The sequence below is a fragment of the Ornithorhynchus anatinus genome, chromosome 11 (assembly GCF_004115215.2).
Source record: "Ornithorhynchus anatinus isolate Pmale09 chromosome 11, mOrnAna1.pri.v4, whole genome shotgun sequence".
NCBI lineage: Eukaryota > Metazoa > Chordata > Mammalia > Monotremata > Ornithorhynchidae > Ornithorhynchus > Ornithorhynchus anatinus.
In genome coordinates this window covers 9,672,429-9,698,747 of record NC_041738.1, presented here as the reverse complement: position 1 = coordinate 9,698,747, position 26,319 = coordinate 9,672,429, and the positions used below count along the sequence as shown (strand labels likewise).

At 46.2% G+C, this 26,319-nt stretch overlaps 1 protein-coding gene and 1 long non-coding RNA gene across 3 annotated transcripts in view; one reads left to right on the top strand and one right to left on the bottom strand.

The window, feature by feature from the left end:
- PRDM10 (PR/SET domain 10) overlaps nt 1–25,070 on the bottom strand; it is a 110,759-nt gene extending 85,689 nt beyond the window's left edge. The window contains exon 1 of one of the 2 annotated variants that reach the window (XM_029075121.2): nt 24,738–25,070. The gene's annotated coding sequence lies outside the window, so the exon portion shown is untranslated. The remainder of the gene's footprint in view (nt 1–24,737) is intronic. The other variant, XM_029075122.2, reaches the window with a different exon arrangement.
- Nucleotides 1,313–9,811, top strand: LOC114815052. The gene is made up of 3 exons (XR_003762847.2): nt 1,313–1,486; nt 3,285–3,406; nt 8,051–9,811. It is a non-coding gene; the product is annotated as an uncharacterized LOC114815052 (long non-coding RNA).
- Nucleotides 25,071–26,319: the final 1,249 nt, after the last annotated feature.

Genomic DNA, 26,319 nt, shown 5'->3' with positions numbered 1-26,319 from the left:
TGCCTCAGTTCTGCTATCCTTCCTTGTACTTAGATAGTGAGAGTCATGCAGTACAAGGGCTGTGACCAACCTAACTTACTTGTTTGTACACCAGGGCTTGGAACAGTGCAACTACGAAAAGCTTAACAAATACCATAAAAAGGGGAGCAGCAGGGAATCAGTCTAGTATCAGCAGCGCAAGTCTCTGAATCCCTCTATTCCAAACCATCAGTGTGGCACCTCCATGCTGGAAATCCATCAATCTATAGTATTTATTGGGTACTTGCTATTTGTAAAGCGCTTGGGAGAGGACAGTAAAACAGTGTTGGTACTGCTGTCCTCAGGAACCAGCCAGAATGGGAGAATTCAGCTTGTCGCTACCTGGACCAGCAGTCATGCCTGGGTCAAGCTAGTTTGGAGTTGGAAAGACTTATAGGGATCTTTGTGGGGTCATGTAAGCCTGTGGAGTTTGAAGTACAGTGCTAAGCGCCTGTACAATATTAAGTCCTTATTACAGTGCTCTGCACAAAGTAAGCGCTCAATAAATTCGAGTGAATGAAAGCAGGAACCCGAGAGGGTCTGACCACAGGATAAAGCCATGTCTTTTTTCATTCACTCAATCGTATTTATTGAGCACTGTGTACAGAGCACTGTACTAAGTACTAAGAGTCAAAGATCTCTGGGTTGAACTGGTAATCTCGGCATTTTCCTACCTTTCAATCAATCAATCAATGGTATTTGAGTGCCTACAGAGCACTGTACTAAGTGCTTGGGAGAGTTCAATAAAACAGAGTAGGTGGACACATGCCCTGCCCACAAGGAGACTACAGTCTAGAGCAGGAGACAGACATTAATATAACAAATAAATTACGGATATGTACATTAGTTCTGTGGGGCCGAGGGTGGAGTGAAAATCAGTGTTTAAAGGTCACAGATCCAAGAGCATAGACGACACAGAAGGGAGGCGTCGGGAAAATTAAATAGGTTTAAATTGGGTTTAAATTGGGGAAGGCCTCTTGGAGGAGACGTGACCTTAATAAGGTTTTGAAGGGGAATGGGGAGGAGACTGATGATGTGGCATATATGGAGGGGGAGGGAGTTCCAGGCCAGAGGGAAGATGGGGGGAAGGGGTCAGTGGCAAGATAGACAAGATAGGGCACAGTGAGCAAGCTGGTGCTAGAGAAGTGAAGTATGCGGGCTGGGCTGAAGTTGGAGAGCAATGAGGTAAAGTAGGAGAGGGTGTGGTGATGGGGACTTCAAAGCCAATGGTAAGGGATGTCTCTTCTTTCTTTCTTTCTTCACTTTTCCCTCTCCTCTAGGCTCCAGGAATTCCTGCCCCCTTTCCTGGCTAGATAGGATTCCAGAGGTTGCAGGATGCCCCGGGGAGTTGAGAGGTTCCCTCTGGGAGGCCCCATTGCCAGAGCAGGAGGCAGGAGTGGCAAAACGTCACCAACTGAAGAGTCACAAACCCAAAACCTGAAATGGCTGAGAATCACAGACCAAAAGGGTGAGAAGGTGTTTGATGGGGGAAGGGAGGAAGGAAGATGGTGGTGAAGGGCAGGCCAGGCAGGGAGCAGGGATGGCGGGTGGGACTGGGCGTGGGCCCCCACCCATCCCGGATCCACCTGGGCAGGTTTGCCACTGAGAAGACCAGAGTGGTGACTCCACAAGCCACAGGCATGGGAAGGAAAGGCGACAGGGCTCCTCAGCCACAGCCTGGCCACCTCCGCCATACAGGATGCACAGATAGTACCAACTTTTTTTATGGTACTCGTTAAGCAGCTTACTATGTGCCAGGCACTGTATTAAGCACTGAGGTAGATGTCCCCCATGTCAGTCCATGTCCCCCATGGGGCTAACATTCTAAATCCCCATTTTACAGATGCCCAGAGAAGGCCCAGAGCTTACCCACAGTTACCCACCTTGCCCCAAAATCTGATGGGGAGGTACTAAAGGCTCTTCTGTCCAAATGGGTGGAAAGGGCCGGGGGGAGCTGGGGAGAAGAATGGAGAGGGAGGAATGACTTCGTCTTTCCCCTCTCAAACTAGCCCCTAACGACACGTCAGGATCTTTTCCCTCTTTCCCTCTACAAAAAGGCTGACTCCAGTTTTTATCCTATTCAAATGCTTTTCACTATAAAGTTCATAAAAAACATACAAAGAATATGGAGAAGTGGCGTGGCTTAGTGGAAAGAGCACAGGCTTGGGAGACAGAGGTCATGGGTTCTAATCCCGGCTCTGCCACTTGTCAGCTGGATGACTTTGGGCAAGTCACTTAACTTCTCTGTGCCTCAGTTACCTCATCTGTAAAATGGGGATTAAGACTGTGAACCCCACGTGTGATAACCTGATTACCTTGTATCTCCCCCAGGGCTTAGAACAGTGCTCGGCACATAATAAGTGCTTAACAAATACCATTATTATTATTATTACAAAAGGAGGAGAAAAAAATGCAAGAAGCTCATCAGAGTTACAGTAAGTCCCCAGTCCTTTGCAGTTTTTTTTAACATAGATTATTATAATAGTAATAATAGTCTTTGTTAGGTGCTATGTGCCAAGCACTGGACTAAGCACTGGGGTAGGCGCAAGATATTCAGGTTGGCCACAGTCCGTGACCCACATGGGGCTCACAGTCTAAATAGAGGGAGTAGGAATTAACCCCCATTTTACCAATGAGGAAACTGAGGCCCAGAGAAGTTAAGTGACATCCCGACAAAGGTGACATGGCAGAAAAGTGGCAGAGCCGGGGTTAGAACCCAGGTCCTCTGCCTCCCAGACCCATCCTCTTTCCACCAGGCCACGCTGCCTAGAACCACCACCAGATCATCAGGGAGAGGTTAGACAACAGGCTTGGGAAATCCAAGCTGGTGGAAGTCTTTACCCAGGAGTTCTACGCTTGATTATGACCTTCTCCATGGCACGATGGGAAAGAAGACGGTTGAAGGCCTAAGGCAGAAATGGGATGGGGAAAGAGAGGACTTTGGGTTTACTATTCTCAAATCAAGCTCTCAAGATTCACATCCATTTCTCCCTCGCAGGTTTTCCCAGAATCGCCTCAGAGCTTAGCAGAAAGTGCCGCTGTGCCATCGAGGTGCTGCAGGCTTATGCCACACAACTGCTTCACAAATTCACCTGCAGTCTCTGTGTGACTTGTCCTAACCCAGTGACAAGCCTCTCTACAGTCCCGCTCCCGCCTCCCAGCCAGCCTCCACTCTTCCTCCCCAAATGGGCGGCAGCAAAGGCGGGCAGGTTTGAAAGGCACCAAACTATTTTCAATGACAAGTTATTTTTCCCTTTCTTTTATAGCCCTCTTGTCCCGGCACAGTGGAATCCTGTTGCAACACAGAGGATCTGATGATCGCTGGCTATAAATACATCACTTCCTCATCATGGAGAGGGAAAGCACCAGGATAGCATCGAGATGCAGGGTAGGAAATACAGCTGTATACCGGGTGCCTCACCCAGGAGCGAAATGCCTTTCCGGCTACTTTCAGGCCGAATACAACTCGAGGATATCATAGCTTTGCCTCTGTGCCTAATTTTTCCTCCAAGTGCCCCCTCGAGAGGCTCACGGGGAACAAAAATGTAGTTGCTGGGCCATTGGAGGATTTAGTTATGTTGGATTTTTCCTAGTCACCTGGATATAGCCTTTTTGAGGCGCCAGCCGGCTAATCTCAGCCCATAGATTCCTTTTGAGCCCAGGGGCAAAAAGGAGACAGGGATTTTAAGGGGTGGGGCTTTAGGCTTCCAAAAACTCACAGGCCAGAAAGTCATCATTCTGGGCTTTTTCTTGTTATTAACTTATATCCACCCCGATGCTTAGTAACTTAGTACAGTATTTGGCATTTAATAAGCGCTTAACAAATACCACAAAGATTATTCTTCTTCTTCAGGAGGTGGGGTTTTAAAAAAAATTTTAATGGTATTTGTTAAATTCTAACTATGTGCCAGGCGCTGTACTAAGGGCTGGGACAGATACAAGCTAATTCATTCAATTGTATTTATTGAGTGCTGTACTAAGCACTCGGGAGTACAATACAATAATAAACAGACACGCTCCCTGACCACAACGAGCTTGCAGTCTAGAAGGATTTACATGGGGCTCATAATCTTAATCCCCATTTTACAGATGTTTGGGAAGGGGAGTGGGTTTGGGTCTCTCTATGAAAGCAGACGAGGACATCTTAAAGACTGTAAACTCGTTATGGGCAGGGAATATATCTGTTAATTCTGCTTTACTGTACTCTCCCAAGTGCTTTATACAATGTTCTGCACATAGTAAGCAGTCAATAAATACCATTGATCAACTGATTAAAGAGCAGATCCTTTGGATAGAGCAGCCACTAATGAAAAGGGAAAAGAGGGAGGAATCTAAATTTCTTATACACTGGAAGAGGGAATCAATCAATGGTATTTACTGACGCTTCTTATGTGCAGACCACTGTACTAAGCGCTTGGGGTAATACTCTACAGCAGAGTTGGTAGAACTGTTCTCTGGCCACAACGAGTTTTCAGTCTAGGGGAGAAGCTTGTCTGTGAAGTGGGATGGGGGAGAAGACTCTTGCCAGCCATCTTAGGGCCCATACAATGATGGAGCCTTTTTCGATCAGTTCTCTTTCCCCACGGCGCAAGAGTGAGGTGAAGTTTGTGTGTGGGCAAGTAGGGAGGGGGAAGCCATAGGAACGAGAGAAGGATGCAGAAGACCAATTCTCAACAAAAGCTTTAAAGATAGCCAAGAAAATTCAGCTATTTTGGAAGACTAAATGAACAGTTATGCAGAGCCGTGCTTGGGCAGCTAGAGCAGAATGAGGACTGGGTATTGGCAGTGCGTCTGACGTATTACTTATGTCAGGCTAGTGTTTTTCCCTAGAAAAAGGTTGTGGTGCCTTAGCTGTGGAAATGTGGCAATCACTTGATGAGTCTCGATGGTAGATGAGGCAAGAATGGAGCAGAGAGCAGAGCCAAGCATTCCCAAACTAAGCCAGCACAAGAAGAGGAATACTCAGGCCTCTTTCTAGGGACTACTGACCCACAAATAGTGAAATTATACTCATCCAACAACCAAACTTGTCAAGCCCTGAAAAATCAGAAAACATGGTCTGACCATTTAACGACAGGACACATTTTCATTTACAAAAACAATACAAAAAAACTCTCCCCCTTTCCTTGGATTGCCAATTACAGAAAAAAGAATAAGCTGTGAGGATGATTCAGCTGCTTACTCGAAAAAATAAAAGTCGTGCCTTTTGGGGTGGGGGGATGCTATTTTTTTTTATAGTATTTGTTAGGCACTTACTGTGAGCCAGGCTCTGTACAAAGCGTTGGGGTAGATAAAAGATAGCTGGGTTGGACACAGTCCCTGTCTCACACCGAGTTCACAGACTTCATCCCCATTTTACAGCTGAGGTAACTGAGGCAGAGAGAAGTGAAGTGACTTGCCCAGGGTCACACAGCAGTCAAGTGGCGGAGTGGGGTTCGGGAACAATTTCTCATTCATTACTATTTTATTATTGCTTTTTTTCCTGAGCCAATGAGATGGATGGGGCAGGACTAAAAAGAATATCTCCAGGCTCCTAATTCTGCTGTTTGTCCAAAGAGAACATATTGTATAACTCTAACTTTAGAGGAAAAGGTTTGCCCAGCTAAGACAGACACAGACAAAGAGAATATAACATATTGTGCATACAGAATAACAGATGGTGATGGCTTTTGTGACTGTAACCATAAAATGATAACCTAGATGGGTTACTGCTTGGGATGCTCCATATAACCTCGGGCTGTACATTTTGTCTTCAAGACAGAAGGCCTAAAAACCTTTCTATGTTATGTCACTTTCTTTAGCCTTCTTCTTTGTCTTCTTCATTTACCTTCAAATACTTTCAATAATGCACTTCCACCAATAAATGATTCTCCATAGATAAATCAAACCTCTAACTTAATTTTTAGCCATTATCAATCGGTGGTGTTTATTGAACACTGACTGAGGGGGAAAGCATTGTAATAATAATAATAATAATAATAATAATGGTGTTTGTTAAGCGCTTACTATGTGCCAAGCACTGCTTTAAGAGCTGGGGGAGATACAAGGTTATCAAGTTGTCTCATGTGGGGCTCACAGTCTTAAGCCCCATTTTAGAGATGAGGTAACTGAGGCACAGAGAAGTTAAGTGACTTGCCCAAAGTCACACAGCTGACAAGTGGCAGAGGATCCGGGATTAGAAGCCCCGACCTCTGACTCCCAAGCCCGTGCTCTTTCCACTAAGCTACACTGCTTCAAGGGCGAAGCACCAAGCTCTTGAGCAAGCAGAACAGAAGCAAAGCACGTGCTTCCTCTCTTCAATCTTTTCCTTTATCAGGTTTCCCTAGAGTGGCCAAAAAAAGGTAAAAATAGACTCATTTGGGTATTTTACCTCTTCTCATCATCAGTGGTTTTTTATTGAGCGTTTACCGCATGCAGAGCACTGTACCTGTTAAATACTTAACTTCATCTTCCCTCAATTCCTTCCCTCCTCTTAACCTTCCCACCACTGTCAACAATAGTCCTTTCCCTGCCCCACAAATTCACAATCTTGGAATCCCCGTGGACTCTTATTTTTTTAAATGGTATTTGTTAAGCACTTACTATGGGCCAGCCACTATTCTAAGCAGTGGGATAGATACAATCTAAATCAGGGTGGACACTGCCCATGTTCCATGTGGGACTCAGTCTTAATCCGTACTTTACAGATGAAGTAACTGAGGCATAAAGAAGTTAAGTGACTTGACCAAGGTCACAGCACCCAAGAGGCAGAGTCAGGATTTGAAACCAGGTCCTTCTGATTCTCAGGCCCGTGCTCCTTCGCCAGTTGTCAAGCCCAATTTTTCCTCAGATAAGACCATTCTGCTCCACTAAAAGTCAAATATAGGCTCTTCTCATCTCACTTCTCACTAAGCCAGTGCTAAGCTGCTTACTCATTGACTTCTCCACTTTCAACCAACTGACTCCCTCATGTCTAGAGCGAGACCTAGTAGAGAAAGCATAGGTCTGGAAGTCAGAGCACCTAGGTTCTAATCTCGGCTCTGGCACTCATCTGCTATTGACCTTGGGCAATCCACTTAACTTCTCTGTGTCTCAGTTACCTCATCTGTTAAATGGGGATTAAGACCATGAGCTCCATGTGGGACAAGGATTGTGTCCAAACCGATTTGCTTGTATCCGAACCAATCGGGATCTTCCCGTGAGAACCAAAAAGATAATAACTATTCATTCATTCACTCAGTTATTATTATTAAGGTTTTTAATAAGCACCTGTGTCGCTAACAGATACTTACTTTCACCCCTCCCCTCAGTCCCTTTGCATTTATGTAGACTGTAAGCTCGTTGTGGGCGGGGAATGTGCCTGTTTATTGTTATAGTATATTCTCCCAAGCAAGGACTGCAGTGGCATGGGAGAGAGTTGAGGGCGGAAACTCGAGTTTACTGCATGGAAGGAGGCAATGGTAAACCACTTCTGTATTTTTACCAAGAAAACTCTCTGGATACACTACCAGAACAATTGCAGATGGAAGTGGGGCGTTCTGGGAGAGATGTGTCCATGGAGTCACTATGGGTCGGAGACGACTCGACCGCATAAGACAAGACTCTCCCAAGCACTTACTACAGTGTCTGCACCCAGTAAGTGCTCAATAAATGCAACTGAATGAATGCACATATCCATTATTTATTTCTATTAATGTCTGTTTCCCCCTCTAGACTGTAAGCTCATTGTGGGCAGGGAACATGTTATGTTATACTCTCCCAAATACTTAGTACATTGCTCTGCACACAGTAAGAGCTCAATAAATATGATGGACATGTGTCAAGCATTGTTCCTAAGCACTGGGGTAGATACAGGATAATCAGCTCGGACACAGTCCATGTCCCAAATGGGGCTCACGGTCTAAGTATGAAGGAGAACAGGTATTTAGTCCCCATTTGACAGAAGAGGATAGTGAGGCACAGAAAAGTGCCCAAGGTCACACAGCAAGCAATTGGCAGAGCTGAGATTGGAAGCCAGGTACTCTGACTCCCAGGTCTGTTCTCTTTCCACTAGGTCACACCCGCTTCTCCAGGGCTGCCCTTTCTCCGTCACTCCTTAAAACATCCTTCACCTTCAGCTCTTTGAAAGATGCCACATAAACAGCCCAAGTCACTGTCTTTAATCAGCTGACTACGACGGGAATTAGGGAAGCAGAAATCACCCAGGAATGAAATGAGACGTTTCTTTCTTTAAAGAAATGACATGGAATAACCATGATCACTTTGCTGTTTCCCCAACATGCCCAACTGTTTCATAACTTTATAACTGTCAAGATTCCCTGCAGAGAAAAATTATTCTGGAGAGTCATTTTCATAATTTAACAGAGACTATTTCATCTCGGTGGTAACACAAAAGAACGCATTGTTGAACACCTGTTCCGCTCCACCTAGACTCCTGAAAGGCTTTCAGCCTTTTGTTCAGATACCCTGGAACACGAGATGGGGAAATTAACTTAGGACTGATGAGCAAGTTTACTTTATACCCATCTCACTCTCCTGAATCGAGGCTGCCAGGCCTCTCTCTAACTGCCCCTTTCCAGTGTCTCAAGTTTTCACTTGGCCAGCGTGAACAAAGCTGAATGATCACAGACTGCAAATCCAAGGAATTCCCTTCCTTGCCAGAGCACTTTTCTATCGGCAATGCTAAAACCCTCCTCTCTGAAACGGAAAAGGTCCGGCTGACATTTTTAACTAGCCGCAACCCGACAACAAACCACCGAATGCAAGCAAATATGACAAAAACGTCGGCTTATTTGTTTACTGAAGCTACTTCTCCACTAACCACCTACATTCCTCGCATGGTTTCCTCAATGTTTAACCTTAATTATGCCCTCGATCACAACCGGACACAATATCGTGAACTTAGCCTTCTGTGGAAATGAGAGATTGAAGAAAAAAAAAAACTCTTAAAGGTGCTTGGATTACCAAATTCTGCAAAAGGTCAATGAATTATCATCCCAAGGCCTGGGCTCTGGGAGCTATTAAGCATGCTTGGTTATAAAGAAGTTCACACATCTCCTGGGGCTATTTCATGCTATTTTGATGGCCGAAAGGGTCAGAAGTTGATAGCGTCCCTATGCAGGCTATTTCCCAGCTCAAAGAGGATGAGGCAAAGCTTCATAATATTTCGATCTGCTGGATGCAGTCAAGCTCAAGATGGCACCAGATGACCTGGAAAACTGGCATCCCCCTCGTGAATAAGAGCGAGAGTCCTGGCAACCCGTCATCTCGGTGCTGCCACGCATCACTGACTGCACTTTAGGGTGCACACACTGGGAAAACGTGCAAACCATTAGTGTGAGTTCTGCAGAGGAGACGCGGCAAGAGAGAACTGGTCCCCAGCCAGACGAGACCAATGACGCATGCCAAGGAAACTCTACGTGGGACTAAAAATATATATATTTTTAAGAGGCAACAAAGACCTTTTGTGAATTTTAACACTCAGACAACATACCATCCATCGATGCATTGGACAGGTAGAAAAAAGCAAATCATGGTGAGCAGGTTTCAGGAGGCTGAACTGTTCTTCCCCCTGCTTAGAATGGTGAGCCTCACATGGGACAAGGACCTTGCCCGACCTAGGTATCTTTCATCTATGCTTATACAGCGCCAGACACAGAGTAAGCACTGAACAAACATCTCAATTATTCTTATTACTTGGCATCATGCTCTGGTCAAAACTCAAAGCTTAAATGGCAGTGGTTGTCTTCAACCTGTTGGGGTTTTTTTGGTTGTTGTTTTTTTTTTAACTGTATTTGTTAAGCACTTACTTTGTGCCAGGCACTGTTCTAAGCGCTGGGGTAAATACAAGATAATAGGGTTGGACTCAGTCCCTGTCCCACATGGGGCTCACACTGTTTTACAGATGAGATAACTGAGGACCAGAAAAGTGAAGGGATTTGCCCAAGGTCACACATCAGACACATGGCAGAGCTGGGATTAGAATGCAAGTATTCCTGACTCCCAGGCTCGTGCTCTATCTACTAAGCCATGCTGCTTCTCTTGCAGCTCTGACAGCCTTGGGAGACCCTCACTGGGGCTGAAATCAATCAATCGGTGGTGTTTATTGAGTGCTTTCTGTGAGCAGAGCACTGTACTAAGCGTTTAGGCTACCAATACAATAGACTTGGTAGACATGTACTCCTTCTAGATTGGAAGCTCGTTATGGGCAGGGAATGTGTCTACTAGCTCTGTTGTACTGTACTCTCTTAAGCGCTTAGTGCAGTGCTTTGATGGAGTGATAGGTGTTTTCTGCTCACAAGGAGCTTACTGTCCAGAGAAAAGACCCAAACCAGCGGTCTTTCCTCTGAACTCGGTCCCTTCCCAGGCCTCATTCCCATTTAAAAAAAAATCCCTGTCCTCTTCTCGCCCCCATGCTCACAATGAAGAGTTGGTACCTATGCTTGGACCTGCTAATAGAAGTCACAAGGCTGCAACAAATACGGACCTTAGCTCATCTGTAAAACCAAAATATCACTGTCGGACGTTCTTGGCCAGATGGCCTTTGGTATCTGATGTCTTTTTTTTCCCCCCTCCCCATTACAGTTCCTCTCTATCTCTCAATCATATTTATTGAGTGCTTTCTGGGTGCAGAGCACTGTACTTAGTGCTTGAGAGGGTACACTATAACAGAGTTGGTAGACACATTCCCTACCCCCAGTGAGCTTACAGTCTAGAGGGACTACCTCCAGTTTGTGTGCTAATGAGCACTTGTTGTGGGCAGAGCACTATACTAAGCGCTTGGGAAAGCACAATGCAGGCAGAGTAAATGTCCCACTGTGGCAGTGAGGTGACTGACAACCATGAACTGACCAGGAAACCCTTTCCTCTCCTCTGCTGTTCTTGCTTTTTCCATGCTAGCAGGCACTGACGGACCCTCTTCCACCTCTTTAGCTCATGTAATCTTTCCTAATATATCAAGTCCCTCTAGCTACTTCATTATTATTATTATTGAAGTATTTGTTAAGCACTTACTATGTGCCAGGCGCTACACTGAGTGCTAAGGTGGTCACAAGCAAATCAGGTTGGACACAGTCCCTGTCCCACATGGGGCTCACAGTCTCAATCCCCATTTTACAGATGCTTCTCTAAGACACACAGAAGTGAAGTGATTTGCCCAGGTCAAAGAGCAGACAAGAGGAGGAGCTGGGATTAGAAGCCATGACCTTCGGACTCCCAGACCCATGCTCTACCCACTACACCATGCTGCTTCTTCATTGTATGTATCACCCCACTGGGAGCCACAGGGTCGAGGGGCTGCCTTGTTAATGGCAGGTCTACACTGGGAAAGTAACACTGGGAATAATCCACATCACTTGAATGTGCCTTAATGCCTCTTCCACTAAAAATCCAGATTGGTTTAACATGCTTGAGTGGTGAAATCCAGTGAGAAGATATGTCAAAGAATAATTCACTTTGGGCAGCAGGGCTACACATGGGACCTAAGAGATTCAGAAGTCAGTCAGTGGCCTAGGACAGCTGCCATTTACCTGCTGTGTGACCATGAGTGAGTCACTTAGCTTCTCTGTGCCTCCTTTGCCTCATCAGTAAAATGGGGATTAAGACTGTGAGCCCCATTTGGGATATGGACTGTATCCAGCCTGATGAGCTTGTATCTATCCCAGCGCTTAATATAGTGTCTGGCACATAATAAGTGCTTAACAAATACCATTAAGAGGAAGAGCCTCAGACTTGACATTTCAGGCCTGAGAACCTGAGAGAAGGAATTAATTATATAGAATTTAAAGAAGCGGTGTGGTTTAGTGGAAAGGTACAGGTCTGGGAGTCCGAAGACCTGGGTTCTAATCCCAGCTCTGCCGCTTCCCTGCTGCGTGACCTTGGAGATGTCACTTCACTTCTCTGGGCCTCAGTTACCTCACCTCTAAAATGGGGATTAAAACTGAGTCCCAAGTGGGACATGGGTTGTGTCCAGTCTGATTAGCTTGAATCTACCCCAGCATTTAGAATAGAGCATGGCACACGGTAAGTGCTTAAGAAATTCGATTAAAAAACAACTGGTGGTTTGTGCAGCACACTCCCTACCGTCCTTTCAGTGGTTTTCCATGGAGTTACCTATGGTCTCTTCCCTTAAAAGTGCTTAAGCAAGTCTAATCAAGGAAAGACTAGAACCTATCAATAGTAAACAAAAGGAAGCTTTATTATCCGGAGTTAGAAAACCTCCTCAATTCAGTTGGCCATCTGATCCAGAAGAAACTCATTTTAGAAAACAAACCCAGGGAAAAAAATAAACAACCCACCCCCTATGGGGTTCAAGATGAAAAACCACCATTCTGTAAACAAACGAATACAGCTCTGAAAGAAGTCCCAGAGTTCTAAGGGAGGCTTCGTTGTGAATTCTGAGCTTTCAATTATTTTGGTTTCTAGGGGATTGTTGGGAGAAAACAGGAATATGCCAAGTAATGAGTGAAACAAGGAAGGGCCTCTAATTACTCTTCACTCTTCTCCTTCTTGCCTCCACCTCCTGGCCCAGACTTTTTCAAGTCTCGAATGCCCTTCCTCGCCAAATCCCACAGATCGCTGCACTCACCACATTCAACGCTCCTCTTAAAAGCCCACCTCTCCAACAAGCTTTCTCCAATTACTTCCCAGCACCCCAAGTCATCAGACCGTATCTATTTATATCAATATCTGCCTCCTCCTCTAGACTGTAAGCTCAATGTGGTCAGGGTACACGTCTGCTAACTCTGTTATACTGTACCCTCCCAAGCACTTAGTCCGGTGCTATGCACACGCAAAGCGCTCAATAAATACTATCGATTGATTAATCCATCAGCAATCTCCTGCACCTCTGGACTTATTTACACCGATCTCTAACATGTTAGTACGTGTTTTTCGATTATACATTCAATTACTTAAATTATTCCACTGTAAATATCTTGATATTTACACTTACTAGAGTGAAAGTTCCTTAGGGGTGGGGAACATGTCACTTTCCCGTTTTATACTCCCCAAGTGCTTAGCATAGTGCATTGCATCCAGTGGGAGCTCATTAAATATTACTACTAATCTCAATCAGTGGCATTTGAGTGCTTTCTGTAAGCAGCTAACTATATTAAGTGCTTGGAAGAGTGAAGTAGAGTAAGTAGAGTAAGTAGACATAATTGCCCTCAAGGAGTTTACAATCTAGCAGCAGAGACTGACATTAAAAGTACAGATCCTGATATTATTACTACTAATGATATTGATGATGATGATGATGATGATATTTATTAAGCACTTACTACGTGTCAAGCGCTGTTCTAAGCTCTGGCGTAGATACAAGCTTATCAGGTTGGACACAGTCCGTGTCCCACAAGGGGCTCACAGTCTTATTTCTCATTTCACAGATGAGATAGCTGAGGCACAGAGAAGTTAAGCAGACAAGTGGAGGAGCCGGGATTAGAATCCAGGTCCTTCCGACTCCCAGGCCCCAACTCTACCCACTAGCCCAAGCTGTCTCCTGTCAGGACTAGTACTACTATTATTACTAGTATTAAGGGCTGAGGGCTGGTGAGGGCTTAGAAAGACAGTTAAGGAAACAAAGAACCTACTGGAAATACAGCCACTCACGGGGTGGGGAGGAGGGGGAAATTTAATCACATTACTCACATTCCATTGTCCTAATGAGATAGGTGTACATGTACGACATTTCAGGAAGAAAAATGAGTTCCCGTATTCTAATAATATTTCTCCTATAAGAGTGTAAAAGAAAACTTGTTGGAACAAGTAATATAGTTATTGGGCCTTGAATTTATCATGTCGTTAGTGCAGCCCCCTTTGCCTAGTCGTTATAAAGTATCTGAAGAGGAGACGGAGTGGTGGGGCTCTCTGGGTCTGCCCATTGCACGGAGACAAAGCCAACTTGAAAAAACGGTCCCTGGTGTGGCAGCCAGGATAAGCGGAAGTGGTGGTAACACCACCGATTCCCCACTCACGTTCTCTCCTGCTCTATTTCTCCCTTTCCCCTCTGTCTCCCTCCTCTCTTCACCTCCCACAGACCAATGCTCTTCCCATCTTCAAAGACTTTTGGAAATTTCTCCAAGAGATCTCCCCTGATTAATCTCTTCTCTCCCCATTTCACTTCCCACCCAAACACCACTTTGGCACTTCCGCCTCTCCTCCCTGTTAGCCTCTGCTCCCATCTCATCCTGGCTCCGCCACGTTTCTGCTGTGTGACCTTGGCCAAGTCACTTCTCTGTTACCTCATCTGTAAAATGAGAGATCTAGGTATAGTGAGCAAGTTGGCACTGGAGGAGCGAAGTCTGTGAGCTGAGTTGTAGTGGGAGATTTGGGTGGTTAGGTAGAAGGGGGGAGGGCTGATTGAGGACCTTAAAGCCAAAGGTAAGGAGTTTCTGTTGGATGAGGAGGTGGATGGGCAGCCACTGGAAGTTTTTGAGGAGTGGGGAGATGTGATCTGAAAGCTTTTTAGAAATATGATCCGGGCGGCAAAGTGAAGTGTGGCTTGAAGTGGAGAGAGACGGAGGCACGGAGGCATCAGCAAGGAAGCTGATGCAGTAGTATAAGTGGGATATGAGTGTTCGGACCAGTGTGGCAGTTTGGATGAAGAGGAAAGGGAATAGTCAAGCTTCTGCAGGTACTGAGAAGCAGTGTGGTCTAGTGGAAAGAAGATGGGCCTGGGAGTCATAGGACGGGGGTTCTAATCCTGGTTCTGCCACTTGTCTGCCATGTGACCTTGGGCGAGTCACTTCACTCCTCTGTGCCTCAGTTACTAGACTGCAAAATGAGGGTTCAATACTTGTTCTCCCTCCAACTTAGACTGTGAGTCCTATGAGGGACTTGATCATCTTGTATCTGCCCCAGTGCTTAGTACAGTGTTTGGCACATAGTGAGGGCTTAAATACCACAATTAGTATTATTATTACTCACTTCCCAGAATTACTGCCTCTCACAGGAACTCATCAAGAAACAAAGCAGCAGTAGATGGTAAAACAGAAATTACAGCTGCTGGCTTTTTTAAATTTTTAATGATATTTGTTAAGCACTTACTATATGCCAGATACTTTACTAAGCAGTGGAGTAGATGCAAGCTAATCAGGTTGACAAAGTCCATATTCCACAAGGGACTCACTATCATAATCCCCATTTTACAGATGAGGTATTTGAGGCACCGAGAAATGAAGGGACTTGCCCAAGGTCACACAGCAGAAAAGTGAGGGAGCTGAATTAGAACTCAAGTTCTCTGACTCCCAAGACCATGCTCTTCCCACTGGGCAACACTGTTTCCTTTTTCTCACCTAGTCTTTGCATTTTTAATTGTTCGTGCCTCTGCTACTCTGCTCCACCCAAAGGATATTAACTTTCAGGAATATGCCTGCCTGTGTCCCTCCATCGGTCTCCTTTACAAATACCAGACAATTCCATTAATATAAAGAGGTCTAATTTTGTATTTATTTGTGGCAAAGGCAAGTATGTTTTGATTGCAATATGAAGTAGCAAGTTATGACAATCAATTAATTATTCAATAAGCTAAAGAAGCTACAGCTTTTAAATGTCGAGCGTAAAAATGTCATATGGTTAAACCTTCAGATTCGTCTTTAAAATAGATTGGATAAACGTGTTGTGAAATATGCACTTTCCTAACTACAATAATATGACAAAAGTTTAGTAGTTGTAATCCTGTCTCTCAAATGTAATTATTTTTTCCTGGGGCCTTTCCTCCAGGGAACTCAAATTAAACACCTTATAAAGCTTATCTGACACTTAGGAATTCTGACCATGTGTCCTAGCTCATCTTCTTAAATTGAAATTCAGACTTATTTTTACGCCTTTAATCAATCATTTAAGGGTTATTTATTGATCATTTACTATGGACAGAGTACTGCACTAAGGACTTGGGAGAGTGCGATAGAACAGAATTATCAGACGTGTTCTGTGTTTATAACAGACAGATAATTGCTCTCCTTCACTTCAAGGCCTTATTGAAGGCACATCTCCTCCAAGAAGCTTTCCCTGACTAAGCCTTCCTCTCTTTTCCCTCTCCCTTCCATGCAGCTCTTACTAGCTCCTTCATTCTTCCTCCCTCCCATCCCAGTGAATATGTGTAAATAAATTTATTTATATATATTGTCTGTCTCTAGAGGGATTGTGATCTCATTGTGGGCAGGAATGTGCCTGTTTGTTGTTATACTGTACTCTCCCAAGCACTTAGTACAGTGCTTTGCACACAGTAAGTGCTCAGTAAATATAATTGAATGAATGAATAACAAACTTACTACCTAGAGGGGTAGACAGACATTAATAGAAATAAATATAATAATAACAACAATGGTGGCATTTGTTAAGCACTTACTATGTGCCAAGCACTAATCAGAAAGCAAGGAAGAGAATTGCAATAAGGGTACTAATCAAAATATTATATTGTCTACACCTGGAGGCAAGGAATGTTTTGACTCAGTTTTCATCTACAAAATGGGGATTAAGACTGTGAGGTCCATGTGGGACAGGGATTGTGTCCAACTTGATTACCTTGGATCTCCACCAGCACTTAGTAGAGTGTCTGGCATATAGTGCTTAATAAATACCACGAAAAGAATGTAGTCAAGGTGGATTATGATAAATCCTTGGATCATCATAGGAGCAGTTTGGATGAAGACAAAAGGAGCAGACCCTAGTGATGTTGTGAAGGTAGAACTGACAAGATTTGCTGACAGAATCTCCAAGATGAATGAGAGAGAGATGAGGCACGGATAATGCCAAGGTTACAGGCTTGTGATAAGCACTTACTACGCGTCAAACACTTGTGAGATGGGGAAGATAGTGCTGTTGTCTACAGTGATGGGAAAGTCCAGGGGAAGACATGGTTTGGGTAGGAAGATGAGGAGTTGGGTTTTAGATGAGTTAAAATTTGAGGGGTAGAGATGCCCTAAAGTCAGGAGGAAATGAGAGGAAACTGCTGGAAGAAAGAGAGGTCAGGGCTGGAGAGGGAGATTTGGGAAACATCGGGTTAGAGTTGATAGTTAAAGCTGCAGGAGTGAATGAGGGTATGGATGGGGAACGGACAGGAACCCCGAATGCTGGGGAAAGAGGCTGAGAAGGAGCTACAAAGGCAGAACAGTTATCAGTGAAAACAAGGTTAGATAGTGTTTGCAGGAGAAGTGTTGAAGGCAGCTGAGTGATCAGGAGAATGAGGATGGAGTAGAGAACATTGGGTTTGATGATGACGATGGTGATTTGTTAAGCGCCCACTGTACGTCAAGCACAAGCACCATTCTAAGCGCTGGGGTAGATATGAGTTAATCAGGTTAGACACAGTCTCTGTCCCAGATAGGATTTATAGTCCTAATCGCCATTTTACAGATGAGGTAACTGAGACTCAGAGAAGTGAAGCGACTTGCCCAAGGTCACACAGCAGACAAGTGGTAGAGTCAGGATTAGAACCCAGGTCCGTGCTCTATCCAGTATGCCATGCTGCTTCCCTCTTGCTCTGGCTTCCCTGGTCCTTCTTGCAGTTTGGCAAGAAGGCGCTTGATGATCTTGGAGCAATTTCCAGGGAATGGAGGGGCGGAAGCTAGATTGTAAGGGTTCAGGGAGAAAAACAGGAAGAGGGGACATGGATAATAATAATGTTGGTATTTGTTAAGCACTTACTTTGTGTAGAGCACTGTTCTAAGCGCTGGGATGGATACAGGGTAATCAAGATCGTCCCAAGTGAGGCTCACAGTCTTAATCGCCATTTTACAGATGAGGTAACTGAGGACAGAGAAGTTAAGTGACTTGCCCACAGTCACACAGCTGACAAGTGGCAGAGCCAGGATTCAAACCCATGACCTCTGACTCCCAAGCCCATGCTCTTTCCACTAAGCCACGCTGTTTCTGATATACAAACCACCGCTCTTTTCCAACTTCTAAGCACTTCCAAAAATCTCATCTTCACCAATAGACTTTTTACCACATTCACAAGGAATTTAGCATTTTACAGCATCTTCCATTTCAGCAGATTCTTTAGGATTACATAAACTCAATGGTAGGGAGAGGAGAGAGGCAATATAAGGAGGAGGATGAGAATTAGAACAATAACTTTGGCAGACAAAGCGAATTAACTACTTCTAAAAATATTTACCGACTTGGCTTCCATTCTTTTCCCCTTTTTCACTTTAATCAATTTCTTTATTGAGAACTTCCTGTTTGCAGAGCACTGTACTAAGCGCTTGGGAGAGTACAACACGACAACGGGACAAATTCCCTTGCCCACAAGGAGTTTACAGTCTAAAGCCGAGTTTACTGTCCTTTATCTAAGGGAACGTTGGTCCCCCGCCCTATTTAATTCTACCCCATCCCCCTCAATGAAGAAAGCTGTTATTTTGATGCTCTATCCTCAGAAGCTATTAATAGACTTGAATTATTTTTAAACTACTCTTATTTTGGAAATAAGTGATACAATGCTGGATTCATAACCTTAGCCTTTCACAGGGGTTACAAAATATTTCGGAGACGTTCAAAGCCACAGAAAGACGGTTAAGTCTTTTTTCTTTGGCATTTCATCCTCAAAGCAACATGTTTCCAGCTAGTTCATACACTGAATTAATAAATAAAGTGTAAAAATAAAAACAGCACGCTTTTAACAGGGTGTAAAAATCATCTACTGTTCAAACCAACATGACCCTTAGCATGTCATCTTATTAAGGATGGGATTCTTGCACACAGATTTAATTCACTAACTGCCTTTGAACATACAATAATAACTATTATTATTATTATGGTATTTGTTAAGTGCTTACTATGGGCCAGGCACTGTACTAAGCGCTGGGGCGAATACATGCTAATCATGACATACAGAGGTAGCTTCTTATTCCCATTTGCCTCCACTATCTCCCGGTTAAAGTGTCAGCAGGTTAAGCCCTGAATGTGGTAACTACACCCAGGATGGAAAGGAACAAGAATCCCACTCAGTGGTGGAGAAGAGGGACAGTTCACACTATTTATTTTCACGGTTGCAGGAAACATGAGAACAACAGAATTCACTTTGCCTCTTATGCAGAGTTAAATCATCGCTAACCCATCTTACTCAAAATGCTGGATCTGAAAGCCTAAATTATTTTTGGAGGAGGTTTTTGCTTTATTTCCAGGAAAAATGAAAATGGGGTTGAGATTTTATTATAGAATTGGAACCCCTTGTATGCCAATAACTTTATTTTTAAAAGTACATCGCAAACACTTCTAGAATGGAAGATCAGTGGAACTACAGATCCATTTATGGCTCAACCAGTACTCCAATCAAGTACTGATTATGCTATTTCATGTTTCTGGAAACGATACGCCACCCCTGTCATTTATCCTGACGCTCTACCACCGTGTCTTCTGGGTTCCCAATACAATTTAACTAAATCAATCAGGCTGACTTCAACCATAATGAATAAGTCTAATGAAATGACTGTCAGGGGCACGGTGAGTAAAACAGGTTTCTACGGGTACCCAAAACACAATCACACATTGTCAAAAATAAAGAACTATAAGTTCTCTTGTTCCTTAAAAAGGGTGTCATTCCCCCCCCCCCAAAAAACCCTTCCTTTAAAGGGACTCTACATGCCACAGGATACTTCCATGACAACCACTTGAGTTGACAGCCACCCCATAGCTCACTCCCTTCCCCTCCAAAAAGCAAGACTCACAAACTACAAAACCATCGACAATCCCTGTAAGAAATTTTAAGATGTAGATTCATTCATTCATTCAATCGCATTTATTGAGCGCTTACTGGGTGCAGAGCAATGTACTAAGCGCTTGGAATGTACAGTTCGGCAACAGAAAAAGACAACCCCTTCCCAACAACGGGCTCACAGTCTAGAAGGGGGAGACGAACAACAAAACAAGTAGACAGGCATCAAGAGCATCAAAATAAATAGAATTATAGATATATACACATCATTAATAAAATAGAATAATATGTACAAATATACACAGGTGCTGTGGGGCGGGGAGAAGCAGTGGAAATGAGGGGCTCAGTCTGGGAAGGCCTCCTGGAGGAGGTGAGCTCTCAGTAGACCTTTGGCTCAGTGGAAAGAGCCCGGGATTGGGAGTCAGAGGTCATGGGTTCGATTCCTGGCTCTGCCACTTGCCAGCTGTGTGACTGTGGGCAAGTCACTTAAACTTCTCTGTGCCTCAGTTACCTCATCTGTAAAATGGGGATTAACTGTGAGCCTCAAGTGGGACAACCTAATTACCCTGTATCTCCCCCAGCACTTAGAACAGTGCTCTGCACATAGTAAGCGCTTAATACCAACATTATTATTATTATTGAAGGGGGGAAGAGAGCTAGTTTGGTGGATGTGAGGAGGGAGGGCATTCCAGGACAAAGGTAGGACGTGTTCAAGGCTTAGTACAGTGTTCTGCACTAAGTGCTCAAAAAATACCACTGATGGATTAAATACTATTGTCTGATTATTGTACACGCTCAATTTTTATGCCTGGCCGATGGCACTGGGCCACGTGCTTGGGTGGGATTTGGCTTGGACCAATTGATACCCGCTGTCGATCCAATTCCTAACAAAAACCCACTGTGGCACCCATAACTCATGACACTCCCACTGACAGGGCATAGAACGTATAACAATAATAATGGTGGTATTTGTTAAGCACTTACTTTGTGCGAAGCACTGTTCTAAGCGCTGGGGGAGATACAAGGTGATCAGGTTGCTCCAAGTGGGGCTCACAGTCTTCATCCCCATTTTACTGATGAGGTAACGGACCCAGAGGAGGTAAGTGACTTGCCCAAAGTCACACAGCTGGCAAGCGGCAGAGCCGGGATTAGATCCCATGACCTCTGACTCCCAAGCCTGTGCTCTTTCTATTGAGCCACGCTGCTTCTCACCTACTACGTATCTACTAACTCTGTTGTAGTGTACTCTCCCAAGCGCTTAGTATAGTGCTGTGCACACAGTAAGCGCTCAATACCCCTGATTGATTAAATACCATTGACTGTTTATTGTATGTGGTCAATTTTTACGCCTAACCTCCAGCACTGGGCAACATACCTGGGTGGGAGTTGGCTTTTACCAACTGAAACCCACCGGGAAACCACCAACATAATTAGAATAATAATAATAATTACAGTATTTGTTAAGCATTTACTAAGTGCCAGACACTGTACTAGGCCTTGGGGTGAATACAAGCAAATCGGGTTGGACACAGTCCCCGTCCCACATGGGGCTCATAGACTCCAGTCCCATTTGACAGATGAGGTAACCGAAGCCCAGAAGAGTGAAGTGATTTGCCCAAGGTCACGCTGCAGACAAGTGGCGGAGCCTGGATTAGAACCCATGACCTTCTGACTCCCAGGTCCTTGCTCTATCCACAGCACCATGCTGCTTCTCATAACAGAAACCCACTGCGGAGCCCCCAACTCATGACACTCCCGCTGACAGGGAGTATATTGTACCCTCCCCTGCGCTTAGTACAGTGATCTGCACATAAGCGTTCAATAAGTAGCTTAGTTTGACTGACTCTCCTTTCCCTCCCCACTCCCAGCATCCACTGAGGGAAAGAGGCTCCCGACTCCAAATGTCCTTTTACCCCTGGGGGGGGCAAAGATCACACCAACAGCTGTCGCTCCCGGGAAAATCGGGGTCCGGTCAAGGCCTCCCTCGAGTTTGGGGTCCCACAGACCACAAGGGACGAACAACCGCTCTGGCCCAGAATCCCCATTAAGTAGGCAATCGTTCATTCAATCATATTTATTGAGTGTTTACTGTGTGCAAAGCACTGTACTAGGCGCTTGGGAGAGTACAGTATAACAACAGACACAACGAGCTCACAGTCTGGAGGGGGAGGCAGACATTAATATAAATAAATTACAGATTATTATGATGGTATTTGTTTAGTGCTTACTATGCGCCCGGCACTGTACTAAGCGCTGGGGTGAATAAAAATAATTAGATTGGACACAATCCCTATTCCATTTTAGGCTCAGTCTTAATCCCCATTTTACAGATTAAAGTAACTGAGGCGCAAAGAAGTGATTTATCCAAGGCCACAGAGCAGATAAGTGGCGGGTGCACCATTAGAACCCATGACCTTCTGATTCCCAGGCCCATGCTCTTACCACTATGAATATGCACATTATTAATAATAATAATGGTATTTAAGTTAGAGAAGCAGCATGGCTTAGTGGAAAGAGCATGGGTTTGGGAGTCGGAGGATGTGGGTTCTAATCCCAGCTCTGTCACTTGTCTGCTGGGTGACCTTGGCCAGGTTGCTTAACTTCTCTGGGCTTCAGTTACCTCATCTGTAAAATGAGTCCAACGTGGGACAACCTGATTACCTCTTATCTCTCCCAGCGCTTAGAACAATGCTTGGCATATAGTAAGAGCTTAAGTTATTATTATTAATCTATATATTCATGGCTAAAACACAGGCCTGGGAGTCAGGTGGTCATGGGTTCTAATCCTGTCTCCACCCCTTGCCTACTGTGGGGCCTTGGGCAAGTCACGTCTCTGCGCCTCAGTTGTTTCATCTGCAAAATGGGCATTAAGCCTAGGAACCCATGCATGACAGGGGCTTTGTATCCACCCCAGTGCTTAGTACAGTGCCTGGCACATAATAAGCACCTTAAATACCATCATTACTATTACTCTTCTCTATGCCTCAGTTCCCTCATCCGTAAAAAGGGGGCTACGATTGGGAGGCCCCACATGGGTCAACCTGATGACCTAACTATCCCAGCGTTTGGCACAGCGCTTGGCACACCGTCAGCGCTCAATAAAGCACCATGGCTTTGTGGCCAGAGACCGGGCTTGGGAGTTAGGGGTTGTGGGTTCTAATCGCCCCCCTCCGCTCCTTGTCAGCTGGGTGACTTTGGGCAAGTCCCTTCACTTCTCTGTGCCACAGTTCCCTCATCTGTAAAATGGGGATGAAGACTATGAGCCCCACAAGGGACAACCTGATCACCTTGTATTCCCCCACAGCGCTTAGAACAGTGCTTGGCACATAGTAAGCGCTTAACAAATACCATCATCATCAAGTCCCTTCACTTCTCTGTGCCTCAGGGACATTGCCTGTAAAAATATGGATTGGGAAAAAAAAAAAAGTGAGCCCCACGGGGGACAATCTCCTTCCCCTGGATCTCCCCCAGCGCTTAGGACAGTGTTCAGCGCCAAGTAAGTGCTTAACAAATGTCATCGTTATAATAATTCTAATGTTGGTATTTGTTAAGCGCTTCCTATGTGCTGAGCACTGTTCTAAGTGCTGGGGTAGATCCAGGGTAATCAGCTTGTCCCACATGAGGCTCACAGGCTTCATCCCCATTTTCCAGATGAGGTCACTGAGGCCCCCCAAGAAGTGAAATGACTTGCCCAAAGTCACCTTGCTGACCAGTGGCAGAGTGGGGATTCGAACCCATGACCTCTGACTCCCAAGCCCAAGCTCTTTCCACTGAGCCACGCTATCATTATAGCTGATCTAGAGAAGCAGCATGGCTCAGTGGAAAGAGCCCGGGCTTGGGAGTCAGAGGTCATGGGTTTGAATTCTGCTCAGCCACCAGTCAGCTGTGTGACTTTGGGCAAGTCACTTCACTTCTCGGGGCCTCAGTGACCTCATGTGGAAAATGGGGATGAAGCCTGTGAGCTTCACTTCACTTCTCTGAGATCGAGAAGCAGCGTGGCTCAGTGGAAAGAGCCCGGGCTTGGGAGGCAGAGGTCATGGGTTCAAATCCCGGCTCTGCCGCTTATCAGCTGTGTGACTTTGGGCAAGTCACTTAACTCCTCTGGGCCTCAGTGACCTCATCTATAAAATGGGGATGAAGACTGTGAGCCTCACGTGGGACAACCTGATTACCCTGTATCTACCCCAGTGCTTAGAACAGTGCTCTGCATATAGTAAGTGCTTAACAAATACCAACATTATTATTATTATTATTCTCTGGGCATCAGTGGCCTCATCCGTAAAATGGGGATTAATCGTGAGCCTCACGTGGGACAACCTGATGACCCTGGATCTCCCCCAGCGCTTAGAACAGTGCTCTGCACATAGTAAGCGCTTAACAAATACCGACATTATTATTATTTATGAGGATGATGATAATTAGTAGTAATAAGGCTTCGAAGTGGAGTTGGGGGGGGAGGTGTGAAGTGCCTCGCGCAGGCCTCCTTGGGGTGAGGAGAACCTGGGGCGGGGGGGGGGGAAGGCCTGGCGCGCGCGCCCCCCACCACGAGGCGCGCGCGCGCGCGGCTCCGCGGCGCGCGAGCCCAACCGTCCCCGCCCGGCGCGCCAGCCGCCCAACGGCCCGGCCCAACCAACGCGGGGCAGGGGGAGGACCGGCCCACGCCGGCCCACGGACTCGGCGGTCGCGGGGGGGACGCCGGCCCCCAGCGACGAGGCGGGAGAGGAGGCGGGCGACGAGGCGCCGGAGGCGCCGGGCGGGAAGGCGCCCGGCCGGGGAGGACGGCGGCCCCTTGGGGGAGCCCCCCCCCCCGAAAGGCGCAGTTGGTTTGACCCCCCCCCCCGCCACCCCGAGCGAGGTGCCGCGTCCCAGCCCCGGCTGGACTGTACCATCGGGCGGTGCCGCCGGGATTTCTCCCCCCACCCCCTCCACCCGAGGCCGCGGTCGGTTGGCCCCGGCCGGGCTACCAGACGCGGAACGAGCTGGGCGCCATTTTGGGTGGGACTAAGAAAAGCCCAAACACCCTGCCTGACCAGGGAGTGAGCCGAACCCTCGCTTATCCCGGCCCCTCGGCCCCTCGGCTACTTACACGACTTGTGCGGAGGGGAGCCGGCTGGTCGGCGGCTCTCCGATCCGCCCTCCCCGGGGGGGATGGAAATCAAACCCCCCCCGTCGCCTCCAGGTGGTTCTTCCCGCCGCAGAGTGGGAGCCGCAGACCGGGCGTGGCCTCATTAGCATATCCTTCCCGGCAACTGGACCCGGCTGCCTTTTGATTGGCTGGGCGGCGGCGGCCCCCTCTAATGGGCCGGGGCGGCTCGCTCGGGGACGAGCAGGCGGACCGGCATTGAACGATCATGGTGATGATGGCGGGGCGGCGATCTGAGTCGAGCGGGAGGCCTGATGGAGACTCCTTCGGAGGCCAACGATGGCCAAGGGCCGCTTGCAGGGCCAGCGCCGGCCGTCGACCCCGGCCAATCAGCGAGCAGCTTTCTGGCGGCGCAAGGCTGAATTCGTATCGTCGACCAATCAGGAAGCGCGTCTCTTCGGGCTCGAGAGGCGGGGCCCTTCGGGCTCCGTGGGGGCGGCCTCATTCATTCATTCGTTCGTTCGTTCATTCATTCATTCGTCTGTATTGAGCCAGTCACCCATTCATTCAATCAATTAATCGTCTTTATTGAGCGCTTCACCCGGTGCAGAGCACTGGACTAAACGCTTGGAAAGGACATTTGCAGGAGAAGTAGCGGGGCTCAGTGGAAGGAGCCCCGGCTTGGGAGTCAGAGGTCGTGGGTTCGAATGCCGGCTCTGCCACTTGTCAGCTGGGTGACTGTGGGCAAGTCACTTCACTTCTCTGGGCCTCAGTGGCCTCATCTGTAAAATGGGGATTAAGACTGTGAGCCCCAAGAGGGACAACCTGCCCACCCTGTATCTACCCTAGCGTTTAGAACGGTGGTGTGCACATAGCGCTTAACAAATACCAATATTATTATTATTACATTTTCAGGAGAAGCAGCGTGGCTCAGTGGAAGGAGCCCCGGCTTGGGAGTCAGAGGTCACGGGTTCTAATCCCGGCTCTGCCATTTGTCAGCTGGTTGACTGTGGGCAAGTCACTTCACTTCTCTGGGACTCAGTGACGTCATCTGTAAAATGGGGATTAAGACTGTGAGCCCCAAAGGGACAACCTGATTACCCTATATCTACCCCAGCGCTTAGAACAGTGCTCTACACATAGTAAGCGCTTAACAAATAGAGACATCATTATTATCATTATTATTATTATTATTCTCCTTGCCTCAGTGACCTCATCTGTGAAATGGGGATGAAGACTGTGAGCCCCAGGAGGGACAACCTAATTATCTTGTATCTACCCCAGCGCTTAAAACAGTGCTTGGCACATAGTAAGCACTTAACAAATACCAACATTGTTATTATTATTATGAATCCTCTTTTACAGATGAGGGAACTGAGGCACAGAGAAGTGAAGTGACTTACCCAAAGTCACACAGCTGAGATGTGAGGGAGTTGGGATTTGAACCCATGACCTCTGACTCCCAAGCCTGAGCTCTTATCACTGAGCCATGCTGCTTCTCTACCCCAGTGCTTAGAACAGTGCTCAGTAAGCGCTCAATTAATACAATGGAATAATTGAATGAATGAAGCAATAAGGGCATGGG